We start from the raw sequence: 25,988 nt of genomic DNA, 5'->3' as shown, positions 1-25,988 counted from the left end.
ACTCACTAACAGGCTACACGCCCAGCCATTTCCACAACACTAATGCACCCATCCACAATACCATTCTGCAACCGCACCACAAATGCCAATATCCAACCACAATTTACCTATACCTTCTACCTAACACTTACACTACCCGCCCCGGGTACTCGTGAAAGGGGTCCACTCTTCCCCCATCCACACCTTCGCACCATGCACACCACTCCGTACCACTTACTCCAACTCTCTCCACACCACTCATTCTCTGCTCCATGTATTCCACACACCTGTACTTGCACACCTGTGCTCTCACACCTGGTGCCACCTGCACCCTTCTCTCCCCAAGCGCATTCGCGCTGATCCACAACACTCACTACTCATACACTGCTCCACACACCTGTCCAGTTGCACACCTGTGCAATCACACCTGTTCAATTCTCAACCACACGGCATCATCTCATCTACCTACTCCCCTCTGAAACTCGCGCTTCCCAGTCGTCCCTTTAAACTATTGCGCTCCCTCGTCATTATAATCCACACTAATCTACCTGCGTCCCCACTACAGGTATCAGTCACTAACTAATCTTATCGTCACCTAATGTCATTTTCTAGGGCCCTATCAATATCCTAACCCACCCGGGCTAGTTTTCACTGCCATCAACCCCATAATCTATTGCGCATTTGCCCCCACATGGGAAGGGTGGCAGGGATGCCACCCTTACCCACCGGGCCCATCGCTCACTATCAATTTTGCACATCAAATTTCAACAAATCAAAAATTTGCCAATCACTACCCATCATCTGCCAATCATTACTGCCACTCCTTTGCCAATCATCAAATTTTGTTTTTCTCTAATTTTGGGTCCAAAACACTAACCTCATCACACAGTCTACTCACTAATGCCTCTCAGTGCGCCAATTCCTGTCCAAAGCCCCGGCTTCGTAAAGCCAAGCCATGAATGCGGGTTGTTTGGTGCCAGCGGCTGGACACGTCCCGCATTCGGTGCAGGGCAGGAGGTTTACCCGGGCCGAGATCCCTCGCACCATCTCGGCACGGAGCCATCCCATGGCCCGATCTCGACCTGCCGGAATGCCTCAACAAAAAATGGTCGCCATGACGACCCTTCCTATCGGGCTGCCCGCTCCGCCTAGTGGAGCCCGGACGCGGCCGTTCCACGCGAGGCCCAGCGTGGATCGCGCACGGCGGTCCTTTCGAACCCGCCGTGGCTCGGATCCCCGCTGGTTCTCGCGGCACGCGAAGCCCGGCACGCACCGAGGGCCCGATTCGGCTATAAGTCGCTCTAACCGCTAAACCGGTTACCGTCGATGCTTCACCTGGACGCTTACATGCATACGCTACCCCTTTCTTGCTCATACATGCAGCCGTTTCCATGCTCCTCGTCGTACCTCTTCTTACACACCTCGGTACACTCATTCCGCTCACCGACTTGGTCACACACCTGACCACCGAACACCTTGGCACACATTCGTCGCTCGCACACCTCACCAACACACCTCTTCGCGCCCCCTCCTCGGTCACCTCCTCTGTGACAATCACAGGTGTGCCCTCACTCGCACACCCAACCACGTGCCTCACTACCAATTCCAGCGTGCATTCCCACTCACGCTCTACCATTCCAGGTGTGCTTCCTTTCTCCCCTGTCACAACCAACTCACGCTCCTTGTCACTCTCACTACTCTCACCTCCATTCTTGACAGCGCACTCACCCTTACTCTTGACAGCGCACTCTTTCCTCATGCACCCGTCCGTTACACACCTCTCTCGCGCACACTCTTGCGCACACTCTCCCGTCAGACCCTCTGTAACACTTACCACACCGCGCTTCCATGTGCTCCCTCGCACACGCGCTACGACCGACTCACTCTCGCCAGCACCCTCACTCCTTGGCACGCACTTTTTCCTCACACACCCCAGAGTCGGACTTTCTCGCACACCTCCTTTTTCGCACACCAGACCTGTCGCACACTTCACCAACGGCCTCTCACGAACACCCGGGTCCATCTCGACCCCCAAGCTTCTTAAATCACCTGGCGCATCATACGCACGACCATATTGGTCACCACTTACACCGGGTCCTCTTCCTCTTCGCTTCTCCTCCATCACCTGCGAATCCCTCATCCGGTTAATGAGCACATCATCACGATCCAAATACAGACTTTGGACCAATTCTTTTACCTCCTCTTTTATCTCTTTCTTATCCTCTCTCCGTCGCTTCTTAATTTCGCTCACCCCTTCTTCCACTTCTTCTAATTTCTGCTTCACCTCTTTTATTTCCCGGTACGTCTCCTCAAGCTCGTCCTCCAAAGCTACCTTGACCGTTTCCATGTGCGTCCTCACCTGCCGGTCCTTCGTCTCCATTACCTCCGTCACCTCGTCCAACCTCGTTGTCAGTCCCTCACGTACCATCTGACATTCCCTCTTCGTCGCTATCAAGTCGTCTTTTAGTTCTTTCTGTGTCGCTTTTAACCCTCCTAGTACCGCAGTGTTCCTTTGTACCTGCTCCACTAACTCCGTCTGTCCCACCGTCAGCTGTTCCACCTCCTGCGTCAGGTCCTCTATGCCCCCTTGTAACTTTACAGTCCCCTTTCTCACCTCCTTCTCCATGCGCTCCTTACAGTGCCTCACCTCCTCGCGCACTCCTCCGACCTCCTCACTCACTCCTCTTCTGATCTCCTCTCCCATCACTTGCATCTCCTGCCCAGATGCCACCCTCATCTGCTCCATTTCCTCCCTGTGAGCATCCAGTTTAGTTTCTACCCCATTCTGACCCCCTCTATCTGCTGCCCCATTTGTTTAACTTCCCTTTCCGCTTGGTCCCTCATGTCCCTCAATTTGCCTTCCATACTGTTTTCTAACCCCTCTAACCCATTTTTCACTCCCTCTATCTGATTCTCCTGGGCAGCCATTCTATTTTCTACCCCCGTTAACCCCTCCTGTATTTCCCCTAATCTATTGTCTAATTTCCCAAATTTCTTGTCTAATCCCTTAAAATTATTGTCTAACCCCTCACAGGTACCCCTCGCTTCGTCCCTCATTACCCCCATTTGGTTTCCCATTACCCCCATTTGGCCCTCCAATCGCTCACTATCAGCCCTCATTCCCACAATTTGGTTTCCCAACCGCTCACCCTGAGCCTCTATACTGTTTTTCAAACCTCCAATTTGGTCTCCCATTTGTTCCATAAGGGCCCTCATTTGCAGGAGGAAAAGGTTCAAATCCACCAGCGGCGTAACCACGGTCGCGGGCGCGGTCGCCGTGGCCATGTGCGAGGCGCCATTTTGCGCGCCCGTAACCTCGTGCGCGACGACGCCATTTTGCGACCCTGCTACCCTCACTGCTTCGCTCTCCTCATGTCCCTCTATTTGGTCCTGGATCGACCCTGCCTCACTCTCCTCTACCGGAACCCAGCCGTCTTGATCTGCCATAGCGCGACTTTCAAAATTCGGGTTTTTATTTTTTTTGTAAAACACAATCAAATTTCGCCGTTATAATTTCGAGCGTGTGAAACGCGCTCCGGGACCGATCCCACTTCCCAACACCAATTGTTACGGACACGACTTATTAAGATGTTATGCTGGGCCGAGCGGAATGGCCGCCGTGTTCGCACAAGTTACCCGATTATACTCGAACGTTGGCCGAATCACGCTACGCTAGATCAATGAAGGAAAGGACACAACGGCTGGGTTAAATGACACGACACCAGGGGTACAGTTCTCAAGACCTCCGGAGGAGGATATAATATGGGGTATGCAGAACGTTTAGATTACACGGCACAAGAGGTACAGCACAGAAAGGTGGGCACTTATACACGGTCTTATCTTAGCCCCGACAGACCACAGACAAATGGGACAAGACTGACTCACACAGGGATTGATGGCAAGGAGGGGCAGGTAGTCGATGGCTCAAGGTGCACCTTGGCTCAGGGGCAGAATCGACCCGGTCCGGTCCAAAAGATTCAGGGAGGTGTCTCAGCGCTCGGAGGTGGCGTCCTTCTTTGTCCAAGCTGAGGCGCATCTGACGTCACCTCCGTCTTCCTGCGCTTGTCCAGCGGGGAGTGACACGCCCTCGGCTCTTTAGCTCCGCCCCAGATGGAATCGGTCCGCCGCTTCTTATTGGGTGCGGGGGGTTACCGGGCTCCGCCCTTGACGAGGAGCTGACAGTGAGCCCCTGTGTGGTAACCCCGTCAGAGCACATGGTCAATGGCGGCTAACCAAGCCGGAGTGAGGACGCGCACTCCCCGCGCCGCTGTTGTTGTTGTTGGTGTTGTTATTTCATGAGGAAGAGATGCGGGGAGGTATTGGGAGGTCCTAAACTTACTACTGGTGCCATACAATCACATTCTGGTGCAACGAAGAGTCAGAATTAATGGAAACGAGTCCTTAACTGACATAGACTAAGAATAACTAGCAAGATGTCCTATAGTTGTCTACGTGAGATGCCGTGAACCTGGGTACGACATTTAATGGGGGAAAAAGGGGAAGGTCGGTTCTACAGAGTGTTGTTTACAGACAATGGGACTAGGGAATGGGGGATTGGGGATAGTTGGGGAGTATTGGGGAAATAGGGGAATATTTACAAGCGGATATGGATGGAGGCCAAATCCCATATCCGCAACAATATATATATATATATATATATATATATATATATATATATATATATATATATATATATATATATATATATACTGTATATATATTATATATATATATATATATATATACTGTATATATATTATATATATATATATATATATATTATATATATATATATATATATATATATATATATATATATATATATATATATATAATATATATATATATATATATATATAATGTATATATATATATAATATATATATATATATATATATATATATATATAATATATATATATATATATATATATATATATATATATATATATAATATATATATAATATATATATATATATATATATATATATATATATATATATATATATATATATATATATATTATATATATATTATATATATATATATATATATATATATATATATATATATATATATATATATATATATATATATATATATATATACATATACACATATATATATATATATTGTTGTGGATATGAGGATTGCATTTTTTTGATTGTGTTGTATTATATTGGAAATGGTGATGAACATTGTTGAATATGGCCCCTCCTGCCTCCAGAGTTGTGTAAAGGTAAAAAGGGCGTCCCGGTAGTTATTCCATGAAACACCACATTGCAGGACCCGATAAAACCCTTGTTCAGTAGCTTATATCTTATTATGTGTTTTAGAGTAAGGCCTTGTCTTCCATTAGAATAATACTCCATTGCACCGAATCAATTAAGAATAGCTCCCCTTCAATAATTCCATTTCCCAGCCAAACTCTCCATCTGTGGGTAAAGCAGTTCACAAGCGTGGGATGCACGCCCTCTCATTTCGCTGCTATAGTGAATATGTGCTCCGTGCTCTGTTTGAACAGGGGGGGCGGGGTCGCCCGGGAGAGGCAAGCCCAGGGCGCGTCACGAAGGGCGGGGCTGTTCAGCCCCATGCCCAAATAAGGAAACAAGCCCGTGGCTCGCCACGAGGGGCGTGCCGTCTGCGCCATGCCCAAATAAGGAGACAAGCCCGTGGGATTACCATACAAGGTCACGAAACAGAGCACGGGGGGGGAGGGCGGTACCGAAACCAAAGGGGGGCGTGTCAGTCCCACGCTGGAGAGAAGTGAGAGGCAGGGAATACGAGCTGAGCTGCGTGGAGAGGTACACGAAAAAGAAAGGGTCCAAGAGAAAGCAGAGGAACTTTTACGAACGAGTTGCAAAGAGATACGGCAGATGAGTCCAGCCCCGTTTCAACCAGCCGCGTGAAGCCCTGACGGGGCAACGAGTGACCCTGCCGGCGTGCGCTGTAAAGCCGAATACCAGGAGCTGCCGGCGTGCGCTGTAAAGCGGCTTACAAGGAGCTGCCGGCTCCCCGCTTCCCGCCCGGAGTGGACCTGCTCGCTGTGCCCTGTGATCCCACCTGCTCATCCTTTCCAGCCATTCCTGCCTGCAAGTTCCCCATTTGCGTTCGTGAGTTTGTTTTGTTCGTGCTGTCCTGGGTAGTAACTAAGTCTGTATAAGCTAGTAATTTTCACTGTGTCACCTGCGTTTTCATGTCCGCTGTAAATACCCGTGACTGCTCTTTTTGCTTATGTGTGTGTAAATAATAATAAACCCCGTTACTCTTCTGTACGTCTTCTTCTTCTTCCTCTTTGCATTCGTCGTCTTAGTCTTTTCCCCATTGAATATCTGTGGCGCGATACGGCCAACGTTTGGGTGAATCGGGTTTAGTCGGGGAACAACTGTTCGGTCGCGGAGCCTCCGCTCGGCAAACATACCATCCTTAACCGCGTACCGTAACAATATATATATATATATATATATATATATATATATATATATATATATATATATATATATATATATATATATATATACAGACTTGGCATTTAATATGGAATATTTTTTTGTCTTGACTTGGGTTTACTTTCTTAACTCAGTATATCAATCTGGTGAGTTTCTTTAAAATTTTGGTGATTTATTTGTTAAAAGAACCATGTCACTGATTGTCTGTCACAGCAAGAAGTCAACAACAGGATTATATCACAGGTGGCGTGGCAAAATGTACGGACAGGTGCATTTGATGATTGGCTTCACAGCCGGGTATACAAGGGTTGTTGCGTTCTGTATTAGTGGAAAACAACTGCTGCACATCTCCAAAAGATATTGCCGCTTCCTCTGGAGATGGTCCGTCAACTCGACAATGCTGTTTGTCATGGAGTGGTGGCTTTACGAAATTCCGGCATTTAAACAGCGTGCTATTGCTCCGCAGTATGGCATCACTCAAGGTCAGGTGTCAAAGATCCTGAAACGAAATGCTCAGAGGGGTGTCCCTACTCCAATACTGAGGGCAGGACGTCCCCGCAGAACCACAAGGAGGGATGATTGCCAGCTGCACCGGCTAGTCCACAATGGCCGTACCAAGTCAGCTAATCGGCTTAGGGCTGAGTGGCAGCAACTGACAAATGTGCCTGTATCCAGAAGGCTAGTCAACCAACGACTGGTTCAAGCAGGCTATCGTGCCAGGCATCCCCTGAGAAAGCCACGCCTGACCAGACAACACCGCCAGCGCTGATTGCAGGGGGCCAGAGAGCACCGTCAATGGCAGCCAGGACACTGGAATCACGTGATCTTCAGTGACAAGTCTAGATTTCTGGTCTATCGTCAAGATGGCCGCGTCCGAGTGCGCAGACAAGTGCATGAAGCCTACAACAAAGATTGTATAGTGCCAAGAGTCCAAGCTGGAGGTGGTGGGGTGACCGTTTGGGGTGCTTTTCATGCAGGGGGAAAAACTGACCTGCTTGTTCTGAATGGAAACCTGAACCAGTTCAAGTGCAGGGCCATTCTGGAAGAAACATTGCTTCCATTTGCTCGTGCAGCCTTTCGAGGAAACTGTCTTCCAAGATGACAATGCACGGCCTCATTGTGCTTGCATGATCCAACACTTTCTTGCTGACCGTGGTGTAGAGCATATGGAGTGGCCTGCCATGTCCCCGGATATGAATCCGATGGAGAACTTGTGGGCAGAATTAACGCGTCAAATCGACCACTTGGACCAGCAGCTGACCTCTGTGTGTGAATTGCAGCAGGCTATTTGTCACTGCATGGCAAGCTATTCCTGTCCAAACCTTGGCAAATCTCATGAACAGCATGCCTCAACGTGTACGTGCTCTCCTGAATGCTCGTGGGGGTTACACGAAGTAATGAACTGTAATTTTACTGTCCGTAATCCCAGTCATAATTTAAGTTTTGTTTTTGTTAAAAAAATTTTTGGCTAATGTGCAAAATAAAGAGATACTTCTGGAAAACGTACAGAAGTTTAACACAGTACTGTCCATGAATTGAGTTTGATATCAGTTTACATCACTTTCAAGGATCAATTTATTTGTTTCGAAATGTCAAATGTGGTTTTTGTTTCTTTTAAAGGTCACATTAACAAAATCTAGAATAATTTCAACATAATTCCAATGAACTTTTGGTTCTAAGACATCTTGAAAAGTAAGTTGACCCCCACAAAAAAAATATTCCATATTAAATGCCAAGTCTGTATATGTATATATATATATATATATATATATATATATATATATATATATATATATATATATATATATATATATGTATATATATATATATATATATATATATATATATATATATATATATATATATATATATATATATATATTGTTACTGTCGCGGTTAAGATGTTATATTGACCGAGCGGTGGTGTATTACCGCGACCTAACACTAACAGTTCCCCCGATTCTTCCCCAACTCACCCGATTCACCCCAAACTTTGGCCGTATCGCACCGCAGCTGCCCAATCTGGAAAAGACTAAAACGACGAATGCAAAGAGGAAGACGAAGGCAAAGAAAGGTTTGGAAATACTACTAAATTTATTTACTATTTACACACATAAGCAAAAAGAAAGCAGTCACGTTTATTTACAACACATAAGACGCAGGTGACACAGTGCAAATACTAGCTTACCTACAGTCTTAATTAACCCAGGGACAGAACAAACAGAAGACAGACTCACACCGGGAATGATGACAGGAATCGGCTGGAAGGAGAGGATGGCTTGGAGCTGTATTGTGCAGCACGATCGGCGCGTTTAGCAGCCGCCGTTCCTTCGCGGCCCTGCTCAAAACCGCCGTCCAGGCCCCAAGCGGCTGTTGGGTGTTGTTGCTGCTGTGGCCGCCGCTGCTTTTCCAGGATTACAACAGGTTTTGTGCTTTCTGGGATGTCCTCTCCTTGGATGTTCTCTATGTTCTCTTGGTCCAATCACTCCTCACCACCGACAACTCAACGCAACCAACGCAACCACTGACCACCACAACGCAACCACTGACGACCAAAACCACACAACTCAGCTCTGCTTCTTGGACCCTCTCTATTCTCAACGGCTTGGGCTCCCTTTTGTCTGCCGGTAAAAGCTCATCTCTCAAAGCTTGTCTCAGCTTCTCTTTTGGGAGCGTCGCGCTGCGGATTTTAGCTGCGGTCACGCCTGCTCATTCCCTCCTCTCAGCGCCTCTCTTTCTTCTTCAAAGCTCGACTCCTTGGGGAGCGTCGCGCTGTGGGTTATATAGGCCCCGCCCCTCAACCTTTGCGAACCTCCCCGATAGCTCTTCCTCCGCCCTCCCTAGCCAAACCCCTGGCTCATGGTTGGTCGAGTGGGGCTGGCTCACTCCTCCCCTCTATGACGAGGTGGAGACACGCCTTTCTTCTCCGACCCTGCCTCGTGGTCAATGGCGGTTATTGGAGGGGAGGTAATTGCCAATCGACAAAAAAGGGGGAATGGAGGTTTTGGGAATGGGAATGAAGGGAATCTATCTCTTTCACTGGTGCAATGGAGTATTTCAATTAATGGGAGACACAGCCTTACCCTAAAACACAGAATAAGATATAACTATTGAACAGGGGTATTCTATGATTGGCTGTGGTGTGGATGCTTTATGGACTAATTATGGGATGCCCTTTGATCTTTACACAGCTACGGAGGCAGGAGGCGCAGAATAAACAATAATAATAATTCACACAATAAAAAAAAAACACAATCCTCATATCCGCAACACTGCACCCTCGTCCTCTTAGGCACGTTCCGGGCCTACAACTTTTATTTAGTGTGACACGTAGGTGTAGTTCCCTCTACTTTTAACCTGACCCTGAGTGCGACAGTTTTAAAACATAAATAAATGTGTCCCGCTGCTCCATTGCACCCTGCCTAACAGACTTACGCCCACAGTTAACCGAATTGCGGAATGGTCTTCAAACTACACACTGACGGTGGGGAGCATTATTTACAATGACGCTATTTTTATTTACAAGACTAACCCAGGACCTGTGATTGTTCTTTCTGGGGGGGAGACAGTCTGCTCTGCATCGACGCACCATTAAAGCACCCAAAAACGCACCAATACACACCCAAGCACCAATCGGTGCAGTCATCACTGTTCAAGAATAAAAAATAAATCAACAACCCCTAACCCTGCAGGTGATCTCTTGCTCTTCGGCTCCCTCTGCTGATTATTATTGTCTTCCAGTTGTTGTCTTTCTTTCATTTTCTTACTGGCGGCCTATTTGCAATAAAGCTTGCCCAAACGTGTCTATTTTATTTATTTTATTTATGGCCCACAGGGCCGACTACGTGTGGTTCACCTGTGGGGCATCGGTGCCCTGTGGCCAAGGTCCGCCAGCAAGATTTCGGGCCCTCATGGCTGGTTCCAGCAGAGGGGCCATGCCCCCAACCCATGGGGTCCATAAATGGTGCTCGGCCACAGACATGTGGTCCATAATGTGGTGCATCGATGCAGACAGCTGGTTCTGAGAGTTCCGGGCGCACAATGGCCGACTCACGCACGCTCCCCTCGGCGCCCCATGGCGCACAGGTCATGTGGGAGACAAAAGGGGGACAAGAGAAATGAGCGAGGGGTAAGGTCACAAGGGTACACGTCAATAAGGCAATGCAAGGCGAAATGCGCACGGAGAGCGAAATGAGAAAGCTCGTCCCTACCGTACGTCACCCCCCTGTCACCTACACTACCCTTGCCCTTACCCCATATGTACAAAAATCTACACCTTACCAATCCGTCGCTACCGTCACGTCTTCCCCTTATTTCCCTTATACCAAATTCGTCTTCACTCCCCCACTATCCAAAATTTGCCATCACCCAATTCGTCATCAATCCTCATAAGGAGGGAGAGATGGAATTACGCACAATGTCACACCCACGTCATGATGCGTCTCACAATCCAAACATTTGCACAGTAAAAAATAATCAAAACATGGCATGGTGTGGAGTACCTGTCACCTCAGGTGAGTGGATGCAGATGGTGCGAGGAGACTCCAATCCTAACTATCCTCTAAATGACCTTAACACACTTTACACTACCCGGGGTCTCTCCCTGCCAATCCATTGGCCAACTTACACTATGGGTTCTAAAAACCAATTCCCATTGACCAAACTGTGGTGCTTCTCAATTTGGGGTCTCACTCCCCCGATTCATCTCCCGGTGCCCTCGCACAATTTCTGGGCTGCGACGTGTAGCTCTCCCAGCAGGTCTACCCACCTGCACACCTCCACCACTGCAGTTGCCACCCGAGCTTACCTAGCTCCTCACCCTAACCTAACTAACTGGGGAAAGCCCCTCCTGGCTCTGTCACCCCTTGGTGCCCTCTGGCACTGGGCTACCCGGGTCCATCCTCCGGATCCTCGGGCACCATCCACAACTACCGGCTCCCAGAGCCCACCTGCGGCCTCACCTGGCCGACATCCTCACAGTGGTGGAGCGCCCAACCAACTACACACACTAACAGGCTACACGCCCAGCCATTTCCACAACACTAATGCACCCATCCAAAGACCATTCTTTCACCTCGCACCACAGATGCCAATATCCAACCACAATTTACCTATACCCTCTACCTAACACTTACTCTACCCGCCCCGGGTATTCGTGATGGGGGTCCACTCTTCCCCCATTCACACCTTCGCACCATCCACTCCACTCCACAATTTCCACCATACTCACTCCACGACCATCCATTCCAATCTTCCAGATATTCCACACTATCATTTATTCCACATAGCCACATACACCTGTTGTTGCACACCTGTGCAATCACCTGGTGCCACCTGCACCCTCCTCCTCTTCCTGGACCATTTGGTCAACATAACACGCAATCACCACTACTCCCTCATACACTGCTCCACACACCTGTTCAGTTGCACACCTGTGCAATCACATCTGTTCAATCCTCAAACACACGGCATCATCTCATCAAACTACTCCCCTCTGAAACTTGCGCTTCCCAGTCGTCCCTTTAAACTATTGCGCTCCCACGTCATTATAATCCACTCTACTCTACCTGCGTCCCCACTACAGGTATCCTTGTCACTAACTAACCTTAACGTCACCTAATGTCATCTTCTAGGGCCCTACACACAATATCCTAACCCACCCGGGCTAGTTTTCACTGCCATCAACCCCATAAACTAGTGCTCCTTTGCCCCCCCCCGCTGTGAGGGATGGTGGATTTGCCATCCCACCACATCGGGGAGGTCCTACTATCAATTTCGCTCGTCCAAATCCAACAAATCAAAAATTTGTCATTTACTGCTAATCACCGTACCAATCATCAAATTTTGCCTTTTTCTAATTTTGGGTCCAAAACACTAACCTCATCACTCGTCTACTTATTAGATCCTCTCGGTGCGCCAATTCCCTTCTAAAGCTCGGCTTCGTACAGCCGAGCAATGAATGCGGGTTGTTTTGTGCCAGCGGCTGGATACGTCCCGCATTCGGGGCAGGGACGGGGGCTTACCTGGGCCGAGATCCCACGCACCACCTCGGCGTGGAGCCATCCAATGTCCCGATCTCGACCTGCCGGCATGTCTCAACAAAAAGTGGTCGCCATGACGACCCTTCCTATCGAGCTGCCCGCTCCACCTAGTTGAGCACGGACGCGGCCGTTCCAAGCGAGGCCCAGCGTGGATCGCGTACGGCGGTCCTTTCGAACCCGCCGTGGCTCGGATCCCCGCTGGTTCTCGCGGCATGTGAAGCCCGGCATGCACCGAGGGCCCGATTCGGCTAAAAGTCGCTCTAACCGCTAACCCGGTTACCGTCGATGCCTCACCTGCATGCTTACACGCATACGCTACCCCTTTCTTGCTACTACCTCCAGCTGTTCCCATGCTCCTCGTACCTTTCCTTACACACCTCGGTACACTCATTCCGCTCACCGACTTGGTCACACACCTGACCACCGAACACCTTGGCACACATTCGTCGCTCGCACACCTCACCAACACACCTCTTCACGCCCCTTCCTCGGTCACCTCCTCTGTGACCATCACAGGTGTGCTTTCACTCGCACACCCAACCACGTGCCTCACGACCAACTCAAGTGTGCATTCCCACACACGCTCTACCCTTCCAGGTGTGCATCCTTCCATTCCAGGTGTACATCCTCGCTCACCTGTCACAACCAACTCACGCTCCGTGTCACTCTCACTACTCTCACCTCCACTCTCGGTCGCGCACTCACCCTTACTCTCGACAGCGCACTCTTTCCTCATGCACCTGTCTGTTACACACCTTTCTCGCGCACACTCTTGCGCACACTCTCCCGTTACACCCTCTGTAACACTCACCACAGGCGTGCATTCCCCCTTACGCTTGACAGTGCACTCTTTCCCCATGCACCTGTCCGTTACACACCTTTCTCGTGCATCCTCTTGCGCACACTCTTTCGTTACTTCCTCCGTAACACTCCTCACTACGCGCTTCCATGTGCTCCCTCGCACACGCGCTACGACTGACTCACTCTCGACAGCACACTCTTTCCTCGGCGCGCACTTTTTCCTCACACACCCCATGGTCGGACATTCTCGCACACCTCGTTTTTCGCACACCAGACCTGTCGCACACTTCACCAACGGCCTTTCACGAACACCCGGATCCAAACCAATCCCCAAGCCGACTGAAGCTTTCCTCACATCATATACATTGCCGAATATTTCGCCACTCACCTTGGCACCTCGTCTCCGCACCTCTTTCGCCACCTGCAAACTCTTTATTTGGTTAGTGAGCAGCACATCATGAGTTGAGCACCGACCTTGTACATGTTCCATTACTTCCTCCTTTATCTCCCTCTTAGTTTCTGTCCATCCCTTCTTAATTTCACTCACCTCTTCTTCCACTTCCTCTAATTTTTGCTTCACCTCTCTTATTTCCCGGTGCGTCTCCTCAAGTTCGTCCTCTAAGGCTACCGTGACCATCTCTATGTGCATCCTCACCTGCCGGTCCTTTGTCTCCATTATCTCTGTCACCTCGTCCACCCTCATTGTCAGTCCCTCACGTACCATCTGACATTGCCTCTGTGTCGCTATTAATTCGTTTTTAATTTCTTTTTGTGTCGCCTTTAACCCTCCGAGTACTGCAGCGTTCCTTTGAACCTGCTCCACTAACTCCGTTTGTCCCTCCGTCAGCTGTTCCACCTCCTCTGTCAGATCCTCTATGCCCCCCTGTAACCTAGCCGTATTATTCCTCACCTCTTTCTCCATACGCTTCTCACCTCGCTTTACCTCCTCGCGTAGCCCCGAAACCTCCTCACTTACACCTCGTCGTATCCCCTCTTTCATCTCCTCCATCTCTTTTGTAGATGCCACCCTCATCTGTCCCAATTCATCCCTCTGAGCATCCAGTTTACTTTCTAACCCGATTTGCACCTCCTCTATCTGGTTCCCCATTCGTTTGATTTCCCTGGCAGATTGTTCCCCTATTTCCCGCAATTTGTCTTCCATCCTATTTTCTAACCCCATTAACCCATTTTTCACCCCCTCTAACTGATTCTCCTGGGCAGCCATTCTATTTTCCACCCCCGTTAACCCATTCTTTACCTCTTTTATCCCATTGTCTAACCCCTCACCGGTACCCCTCGCTTCGTCCCTCATTACCCCCATTTGGCCCTCCAATCGCTCACCCAATCGCTCAATTTGGCTCCCCATACTCATCTGTACAGCTGCCTGTAGCTGCGCAATGAGGGCCTGCATGTCAATCGGCTGCATGTTAAAGACCGTTGATACAGCGGGCTCGGCTACCGCGCGCTCGTGCGAGGCGCCTTTTTGCGCGCCTGAAACCTCGTGCGCGAGAGCGCCATTTTGTGCGTCTGATACCCCCTCAACCGCCTCCTCATTGCTCCCCTCCATTTGATCCTGGGTTACTCCTAACCCCTCCTCTAGCTCACCCACCGGCATTCGATCGCCTTGACCAGCCATGGCGCGATTTCAAAATTCGGGTTTTTGTAAAACAACACAAATTTCCAGCAGCTTGTAATTTTGAGCGGGTTAAGCGCGCTTTGGGTCCGTATCTCACTCCCAGACACCAATTGTTACTGTCGCGGTTAAGATGTTATATTGATCGAGCGGTGGTTTATTACCGCGACCTAACACTAACAGTTCCCCCGATTCTTCCCCAACTCACCCGATTCACCCCAAACTTTGGCCGTATCGCACCGCAGCTGCCCAATCTGGAAAAGACTAAAACGATGAATGCAAAGTGGAAGACGAAGGCAAAGAAAGGTTTGGAAATACTACTAAATTTATTTACTATTTACACACATAAGCAAAAAGAAAGCAGTCACGTTTATTTACAACACATAAGACGCAGGTGACACAGTGCAAATACTAGCTTACCTACAGTCTTAATTAACCCAGGGACAGAACAAACAGAAGACAGACTCACACGGGGAATGATGACAGGAATCGGCTGGAAGGAGAGGATGGCTTGGAGCTGTATTGTGCAGCACGATCGGCGCGTTTAGCAGCCGCCGTTCCTTCGCGGCCCTGCTCAAAACCGCCGTCCAGGCCCCAAGCGGCTGTTGGGTGTTGTTGCTGCTGTGGCCGCCGCTGCTTTTCCAGGATTACAACAGGCTTTGTGCTTTCTGGGATGTCCTCTCCTTGGATGTTCTCTATGTTCTCTTGGTCCAATCACTCCTCATCACCGACAACTCAACGCAACCAACGCAACCACTGACCACCACAACGCAACCACTGACGACCAAAACCACACAACTCAGCTCTGCTTCTTGGACCCTCTCTCTTCTCAACGGCTTGGGCTCCCTTTTGTCTGCCGGTAAAAGCTCATCTCTCAAAGCTTGTCTCAGCTTCTCTTTTGGGAGCGTCGCGCTGCGGATTTTAGCTGCGGTCACGCCTGCTCATTCCCTCCTCTCAGCGCCTCTCTTTCTTCTTCAAAGCTCGACTCCTTGGGGAGCGTCGCGCTGTGGGTTATATAGGCCCCGCCCCTCAACCTTTGCGAACCTCCCCGATAGCTCTTCCTCCGCCCTCCCTAGCCAAACCCCTGGCTCATGGTTGGTCGAGTGGGGCTGGCTCACTCCTCCCCTCTATGACGAGGTGGAGACACGCCTTTCTTCTCCGACCCTGCCTCGTGGTCAATGGCGGTTATTGGAGGGGAGGTAATTGCCAATCGACAAAAAAGGGGGAATGGAGGTTTTGGGAATGGGAATGAAGGGAATCTATCTCTTTCACTGGTGCAATGGAGTATTTCAATTAATGGGAGACACAGCCTTACCCTAAAACACAGAATAAGATATAACTATTGAACAGGGGTATTCTATGATTGGCTGTGGTGTGGATGCTTTATGGACTAATTATGGGATGCCCTTTGATCTTTACACAGCTCCGGAGGCAGGAGGCGCAGAATAAACAATAATAATAATTCACACAATAAAAAAAAAACACAATCCTCATATCCGCAACAATATATATATATATATATATATATATATATATATATATATATATATATATATACATATATATATATATATATATATATACATATATATATATATATATACATATATATATATATATATATATATATATATACACATATATATATATATATATATATATATACATATATATATATATATATATATATATATATATATATATATATATATATATATATATATATATATATATATATATATATATATAATCAACTATATCGTTTTATAATATTTGACGCCACACAAATTCAATAGAAGTTTAAGATAGTGTGGTCCATGTAGGTTGGAACATTTTCTGTAACCAGAGACCCATAGTCCTTGAGCCAGACCAAAAGTAATGCTCCGGCGGGGGGAGTAATTCTCATTATGATTTTCCATTAGACCAATGTCTCAAGTGTCAGAAAAGGTGTGATGGACATCTGAGAACGGTAGCTTAGTGCCCGGATGGACGCCATCTTTGAAACCACCCAGCTCGAAAATGCCCATTTGGTGGGGTACATTGTTGCACGTGTATCTGGACTTCTATACTAGCTATCGATGTGCGGTTGACGACTAAATATACGTCCGATGTGTACCGTCTAAATAAAAAATAATATGAAGCATTTTGTTTTAGATTAATTATTATAAAAATCAATTATCGAAAAAAAATCATATATTTTTCAATATTTTATTATTAGACTTGTACTTTTTTTAGTGAAACAACACTGGTATGATTTTCCAAATTATGCATTGTGCTACACCGTTTATCTGTCTATAAAAATAACTCAAAAACTAAAACATATCATCCACCACGAGTTTACAACAAATAAATGTAAAGAGGCATAAAATGACTTAGGCCGCCGCTGGCATTATCTATTCTGACGATAACGCAAGTTAGGAATGTCGTACGGAGAGGATTTTAACACCATACGATATCTAATAAGCAGGCGGAAATTGTTACATAGGAAATCTGCACTTTGGTGGCCATCTTGGATTTCAAAATGGCCGCCAATTATATTAATTATTCATTACTAGAGTTTGGAAAGACGTATGGAGCTGATTTTAACACCATACGATGTATATTCCTAATAAGCAAGCGGAGGTATCATTGAACATGTCATGTTTTAGTCAAATAACACCGGTATGATCTTCCAAATTATACATTTTGCTAAACCGTTTATCTGTCTATAAAGATTTTCAGGCAATTTCGCCTGCATTATAATAGAGAACAACATATGCTATACAATATACAGTGCACACAAAGTTAATCATCAGAGTCGCCATCAGAGTCATTGGCATCCTGAGCCACGATAGCATCATCCTGCACCATGTTGGAGCATCCCTGCAGCTTACACACAACAGTGCACTTCAACCCATTCAGTATGCAGGAGCAATCTGACGGTCGACACGTCCTTCTGCATGTGCATGAGATGAGATTCAAGACGACATCTGGAGCTGGTAGACCCGCCATCCATCGGATTGTGAGCGAACCGCCATCATCGAGTTCCCAACCATGTCCTGCTGATGGTGTTGGGACGTCTGGTAGGTTTTCAAGGCTGCGTCACCAGATAGCCGCCTGATAGTTGGCCCTAAGCGTATGCTGCATCAAGGAGTCTTCACAAGGCGGCAATTGTCCAGATTCGATCTGGCCCTTCTTTGCACAGAACATGTGATAACGGAGCGAATTAACACCGACGATCTTCGTGTTCTTGGCGTACAGCTGACACGTGAAGGCCTGAATGCTATTGAAGACGTCTGTTGGTACATTCCACGAAGATCCCAGATCTGTGAATGCTTTAAGATACAGCTCATTCGCTTGCACAAGCTTCAAAGCCTTTATCTTTCCTTGGCTAGCCAGAGCACTCACAGTGTCACACCCGCTCCATGCATGAAGCCCTGGCAATGCACTGCAAACTCCAGACCCCAATACCGCAGCCAACTTTCCAACGTCGATCATTCTGACTCGAACCTTTGTTCCTCGTCTGATGAAGAGCTGACTATCGATGGTTCTGCTGAGATGAAGACTGATGATCAGAACGTCGGTGTCATCTGCCACTAAGATGATCGTCTTGTAGTGGGTAGCGGCGTGCTTTGCGTGGAGAAACATACGCGTGTCTGCTTCCTCGTGGCTACATTCGAGTGCTTGCACCAACTTCCACCTATGCGGGTCAGTACCACACATTTTTCACCACAGGTGACATACAGTGTTCTGTTGCCTAGCTTTTCGCGATTTGTTTCATGTTTCCACGACTCCGCCAGAAACACAACCAGTTTCTCCTTTGTCTGGCTGCAAGCAAGGAGACGCCGCCAGTTCATGATTTTGTGTGCGGGTCTGATCTCGCTGAAACTGATGCCTTCATTTGAACCGCGGTTCACACGCTCAGCTGCTTTGATGGATTCTTCTGTGTATGTGTCAAAGACAACATCGATGCGCTCACTGCCTTGACCAGCATGAAGCGCTGCAGCAAGGATGCGGTCAGATAGTTCTTCGAACGTGTCGTTCTCGCCATGCATCTTTTGTATGAGAGCCATCGCATCAATTATTGTTGCACTTCGCTTGTCAACGCTCTCGGCTGGTTCCACAAGACCTTCCATGTGTTTCGCAAGTGCAGCTTTGTTCGTTTTTTTCATTGACCCATCAACGTTTGCCAAAGACCATGGTAACGGCCCTAGTGGGTGACAAAGGACAAGTTGCATGTCGAGGTTCCTTGTCTTGGCGATGAGTATCATGGTGGCAAACAGTTGTCTGTCAGCTCTCAGGACGATCTCCTTGTTTGTGCCCTTCACAACTTTCTGCTTGATCTTACCAAAGGTCTTCAAGTTTAGCTTGTTCAATGTGTCATGAAAGCCTGTTCCATCTTCAAGACGTTTCTGGAAGCTTTGATACGCCGCTTCCCCCTTTTGCAGGGTGTTGAGTAGGTCATTAGAAACGTCCTCCCTCGCAGCCGCTCCGGTAGATATACTGAGAAGACATGACGGATCATCGGCGAATGGATTGGTCCAGTCATTTTCCAGTAGATCACAGATAGCTGTGACGCCAGACTCATCACGTTTGATGCGAGAAGTAGACAAGTCAGGGTGCTTGGCGTGAGATGTGTCGCTGCCATTCACAAGGATAGTTTCTCGTAGTTGCCTCAGTGCAGTAGCCCGATTTTCTGCAGTTAGATAGGATCGTGACACAGCCCCTTGTCGAAGACTAAAACCTCGTGTTCCTCCAGCTGTTTGCGTATCTTTGTTTACTGTTTCTTCTGTTGTCTGATCAACAGCGATTCTGGCAAATGGATTCCCTGGTCTAAGCTGTACGGAGAAGTAGCCTTGATTGAAATGCCTGTACAACTCGGGGCATGTTTCGTGGAGTTGCGTCATCTGTGCATAGTACACTGGTAGATATCTAGCATAGTTCACCTTGTTCATTGCGAAACACCAAGGGATCACTCTTCTGACACAAGCCAAGTGAAGCATCCAGTCGCCTTCTCTATCCGCACGAATCAACCCCAGCAGGGTCTCTACCATATCAATATACATCATCCAGAACCGAGCCAGGTCTCCATGTTTGGTTCGCAGAAAATGTAGGTATTTCGCGAACATGTCAAAGCTCTGTACACATGAATCATCATCGAGAGCAGCAGCGAGAGTCTCGTGGCAAACATCCTCCTTGATGCTGCGAATTTTGAGGTCAGTGCTTCGAATCTGGGGTTCCTTGTCAGGATGATTGCTTTCTATCCACACCTGGAAGCCCTTCCAAATGATGCGCATTAGTGCCTCGTACATCAACTTGTGGAGTCGCACAGCACGGTTGTATTGCTTGCCTTCCAGAACCCTGTTGATGGAACCTTCAGCGATTACTCCTGACTCAACAGCTACATCCCGAAGGCCTGCATCTCCAAACATTTCCCCAATGCTCGACATGAAGTTACAGATGGTATGGAAGTTCCCCATCATGAGCACGATTCTTCCATATCGATCGACATCTTTCCATGCTATTTCGGTCGCCTTAGCAAATAGTGCCTGGTCTAGCACCACCGGTATACGCTCAAGCTGAAGTGATGACATGATGTTCAGAGCTTCTCTGAGGATTTCTTGCACTGTTGCCATATCTGTGGCAGGCGCGTTTATAGTCGGCAGGTAGCCAACTACATCTTCCGTCACCTGAACACGATCTCTAGTCATGATGTTGAAACCAGTCCACGAACTGATTGTCTGGTCGCATGGTTCCAGCATGCGAGTCATAATCCATACGTGATTTCGGCGCTGCGCAAGGGATGTTGCGCCTGCAAGAGTGTCAGAAAGATCTGCCGTGCGAAGATCTGCAGATCTGAAGAAAGATCTCTATAATAGAGTTGTATGTGGCGCCATCTAACATGTTCACTTTTAGTTCTTAAGCCACCCCCCCCCCCCCCCCCTCAGAAATTAATCAGGTCACCGCAACAAATCTCAGACTGAGATATAGAATATAGAATATAGATATAGAATAGACTGACGTCACTTTCGGCACTGGGTTCTGTGGGTTGATTATCGGCGGGAAATTCCAACTGACATAGTTTCGGTTTGTGGAAAGTGCATGCCTTTTCATATATTTTTTGTGTACACTCGTGGTGGATGATATGTTTTAGTTTTTGAGTTATTTTTATAGACAGATAAACGGTGTAGCACAATGCATAATTTGGAAAATCATACCAGTGTTGTTTCACTAAAAAAAGTACAAGTCTAATAATAAAATATTGAAAAATATATGATTTTTTTTCGATAATTGATTTTTATAATAATTAATCTAAAACAAAATGCTTCATATTATTTTTTATTTAGACGGTACACATCGGACGTATATTTAGTCGTCAACCGCACATCGATAGCTAGTATAGAAGTCCAGATACACGTGCAACAATGTACCCCACCAAATGGGCATTTTCGAGCTGGGTGGTTTCAAAGATGGCGTCCATCCGGGCACTAAGCTACCGTTCTCAGATGTCCATCACACCTTTTCTGACACTTGAGACATTGGTCTAATGGAAAATCATAATGAGAATTACTCCCCCCCCCCCCCCCCCCCCCCCCCCCCGGAGCATTCACTTCAAAAAATGGCCGGTTGGCTCAAGGACTACCATTAGAGTGAAGTTGTCCTGTTCTTATGTATGTCACAAGAAGCGGTATAGTTGAAATATACATTAGACAGAAAGGTGTAATTCGTACATGTGCCCTCTCTGTAAACCAGGTAAGGTATGGAGAGAGGTAGGAACAGAACGGTTATGGCTGGGTCTGTGTCCATGTGTGACTTGAACCTCCCATCCCCCTCATGCTCCACGGTTCTTATGGGGGCACCATGATGCCAGCCGGCACGTGTGTTGTCACGTGTGCAGCGATAACTGCATGTTGCACGATCGGTGGAGACGGGCTGGGAATGAGGGATGCTCGGGCGCTGTGGACCTGGTAATGGGGGAGGTAATAAAAGGCGCTGCACACAGGGACAGCAAGTCAGTCGCAGTCAGAAGTCAGTTGGAGCCAGGAGGAGTTGGAGTCGGGAGTCAGGTTCACTCTCTCCAAAGTCCAGGCAGTCATCGTCTGTGTCGTTGTTTGCATGGCTGTGGAACTGGCCCATGCCTCCCTGATTGCTATGCTGCTAATACTGGATCCTGCGTTGACCCCCATATCCTTTAGGGTCCCCTTTGTGAGTGATTGTGGTTGTGTGTTTGTGACACCCTAGTTTTATATTCCTGTCTTGTGCATATTTATTTATTTCTCTTTATTCATTGTTTCAGTCTCCCTCTTAGTCTAGTAGGAAGACTAGGTCCCCCTGCACCCCCCGGAGATATACTTCTAATCAGTGTTTCTAGATTGGAAAAAATGTGTTGAAAATGACTAGCTATGGCCCCAAGCTGAAATAATGTCCCACATACCATTTTTATGCAAATTACTGCTGCAAATTTTATGCAAAATTATGCAAATTTTATGCAAATTTTTGATGAGGAGTAGAGTTGAGGGGTCTTTGAGGGCTTCATCGAGGTGCTCTCGGTTGCAAGACTGGGTCATTCTGAGAAGCACAGCAGGGTCAGAGATCATGATGTTCTCCTCCTCAGTGAATCTCTCCATCAACAGCCTCTCCATTGCCTCACACACTGTTTTGAGGCAAAAGAGGGACTTTGCGTAGGCCTTTCCACTGAGAACACCTTTGAGAGATCCACTTGTTACTAGTTGTGCCTCAAAGAGAATCTCTGCATATCCAGAACCACGCATCTTGTGTCCAGTGAGCATCCCGATGTAGTTCATGGATGTGTGGAAGGGTCCAATCGTTACTACATGACTAGCAAATTCATTTGGCCAGCGCCAGATGATGGGAAGGGCTTTCATGCAGACACCCAGATCAAATGTATTCAGGACCCATCTCTGACCCACCTCAGCAGTTGCTGCCTCGGAACGCTTCAGTAGCTCACGAACAACTGCGTTGTCTGTGATCGGTTGGTGGATAGGCGTGCAGTAGTCGACTGTTGATTTGCTGGGTGGGGGAGAACCAGTTGCAGAGGTGAAACCCCCTAGCCCAGGCACAGGCTGCAGGCCATTGCCATGCCATGCAGGCACCAGGCACAGACCGATCACAGACAACGCAGTTGTTCGTGAGCTACTGAAGCGTTCCGAGGCAGCAACTGCTGAGGTGGGTCAGAGATGGGTCCTGAATACATTTGATCTGGGTGTCTGCATGAAAGCCCTTCCCATCATCTGGCGCTGGCCAAATGAATTTGCTAGTCATGTAGTAACGATTGGACCCTTCCACACATCCATGAACTACATCGGGATGCTCACTGGACACAAGATGCGTGGTTCTGGATATGCAGAGATTCTCTTTGAGGCACAACTAGTAACAAGTGGATCTCTCAAAGGTGTTCTCAGTGGAAAGGCCTACGCAAAGTCCCTCTTTTGCCTCAAAACAGTGTGTGAGGCAATGGAGAGGCTGTTGATGGAGAGATTCACTGAGGAGGAGAACATCATGATCTCTGACCCTGCTGTGCTTCTCAGAATGACCCAGTCTTGCAACCGAGAGCACCTCGATGAAGCCCTCAAAGACCCCTCAACTCTACTCCTCATCAAAAATTTGCATAAAATTTGCATAATTTTGCATAAAATTTGCAGCAGTAATTTGCATAAAAATGGTATGTGGGACATTTTTTCAGCTTGGGGCCATAGCTAGTCATTTTCTACACATTTTTTCCAATCTAGAAACACTGATTAGAAGTATATCTCCGGGGGGTGCAGGGGGACCTAGTCTTCCTACTGGACTATCTCCTCCCAGGATTCTCTGTTTTTGTCTTCATGTGTATTTCAAATAAAGCTTCATTTCTTAAGAGACGTGTTGTCTGATTCCCGTATTCTCGTGTGCATGAGACGTTTTGGCCTTTGGTAGATCCCCACGGGTATATAAATTGGAAAAGTAAAGAGGGTTAAAGAGACTCTGGTCCGGGGGAAGCTGCGTTTTCCGTTCGAACGTGGTTTCATTTAATTTGACCATTCACATAGCATATTGCTTCGGCATGGTGGGGAAGCATTAGCATACCCATAAACGCGGACGAAAAAAAAGTTTGGATTTGGACGGTAAGTTTTATTCTTCCTGAAAATATTTAATTTTTTTTTCTTCCAGTATTTGCAATGCATTTTATATTGATTTGCAAAGGGTTTGTCCATGCTCTCGCCTCTAAACACGAAGTGTCAAACAAGGAAGCAGTACATACCATTTTTGAAGCCTTTGATGCAACTCTGCCAGGGTCAAAATCAAAACCACAGATTTACCAGACTTGGAGCATACACAGTAAATGAGACCTACCAGGGCTTAGGTAGTACGATTCTCCAGCACCTATTCTTCCAACAACCTCTACTTTTTGTACACCGCTCCTTTCCTATTCCATCTCCAGGTGTTCCATGACGTTATCGCCGGGCGCAGAAGGAGGCCCGGGGATGATGCTCGCCGAAAGGGAATACTCAGTTTTCACTCTATTTGCTTGTTTTCTTGCTTTCTTGTTTCTTTCTTGTTTTCTTTCTTGTTTGTCCAGGCGATATATCAGCCATCCTTTGAGCTAGTAAGCTGACATTTGGGCACAATAGTGAGCTCCTGCTTTGGCAAAAATGATATTTGTATTTTTCAGAGTAATCAATGAATTCATTAATTACTTAATTATTATCGATATATTAAGAACTTATTTATTTTCTTTTTCATCTGGGCAATATCTCAGGCACCTTATGAGGGAGGAAGCTGATGTTTGAATATGACAATGACCAAGTGATTTGGCTGCTAAAGGTATTTTCGATTTATTGATTCATCAATTGATTATTTAATTATTCTATTGATCAGTTAATTAATTTTCAGAAAGTTACAGATTTGGATGAAACAGAGGTGATGTAGGTGTGCTATTAGCCAATTTATTAATAAATTACTTATTTTACGATTATTAATTATATATTTTAATTATGCAATTAATCAATCAATTATTATACACCTCTCCCTCTCCATACTGTCTCTATGTTGCACTGTGGCATCACCGGGCGCCGAACGCCGAAGGCGCCCCAGCAACGCTACTTGCTGGAAGACATGTTAATTATTTATTTAGCATGGGGACGGTGCACTTTGAATGTATCTGTGCTTGTTCATTTCCTTTTCCTGCTGTATGTAAGGCCCATTAATGAACTTGTATATTACATGCAGGATAAGGACATTAGGAGACGGTTCAGTGTATTTTTCCAAGAATTACAACGCCAAGGAATTACAATTCCATGAATTGGTATACTTTGGATAAATGAACACACTATATATGGAATTTAACTTGGAGTCGGTCACAGCATAATAATATGAGATTGTCATCGATTTTACATGTATGAAAAAAGTCATTTTATATGAAAGAAAAATGAACAAGTTCAGTAAAGATTCGACAAACAAAAATAAATACAAGAGAAAAGATGAACAAGACGAGTGGATGACATCACACTAACTTTTCCCTTCCATTATAATTTCCAATGTAACAAGATGTGTAAAGATTCTGCTCATCATTGGTGAGCTGACTTATCTGTCTTTCTCCAAAATAGATCTGAAAAAGAATCCGTTATTTAGGTTAAGCCATTAATGCATTTTCCCATTTAACAGCATGAACTGTCATATTGCACAATGGCTTTAACAAATATATTTACATTTGTAAACTCTTAAGGATTAACCATTAATTATTTAATGCTTCTCATATTTCAATTGGCCAACAAGGCAGACTCGTTGAACCAGGCCTTTTCATCCCAGTACTATTTCCCACATCGAGTGACTCACAATCCACAATTCTTCAAAGTTGGCCTCCAAAGCCAGTCGCTGACTAAGTATCCTCCATCATGCAAAGTCCTTCCTTGGTACACCTGAACTCCGATCCACCCACAAGGCTTTCATCCACAGCTTGATGGAGTACTGCTCTCCCCTCTAGGCTGGTTCCCCTGCCTCACACCTTACTCAGCTTGACGCTGTGGAAACCAAGGCCTTCAACATCATTCAAATATTCTGTGCGAAAGCTGAGTCTACATCGCCTCACTTTCCTTTCGCAGACAGGTT

This window comes from Myxine glutinosa, chromosome 7, assembly GCF_964187855.1.
Source record: "Myxine glutinosa chromosome 7, kmMyxGlut1.1, whole genome shotgun sequence".
Taxonomy (NCBI): domain Eukaryota; kingdom Metazoa; phylum Chordata; class Myxini; order Myxiniformes; family Myxinidae; genus Myxine; species Myxine glutinosa.
Note: the sequence above shows the minus strand (reverse complement) of the source record.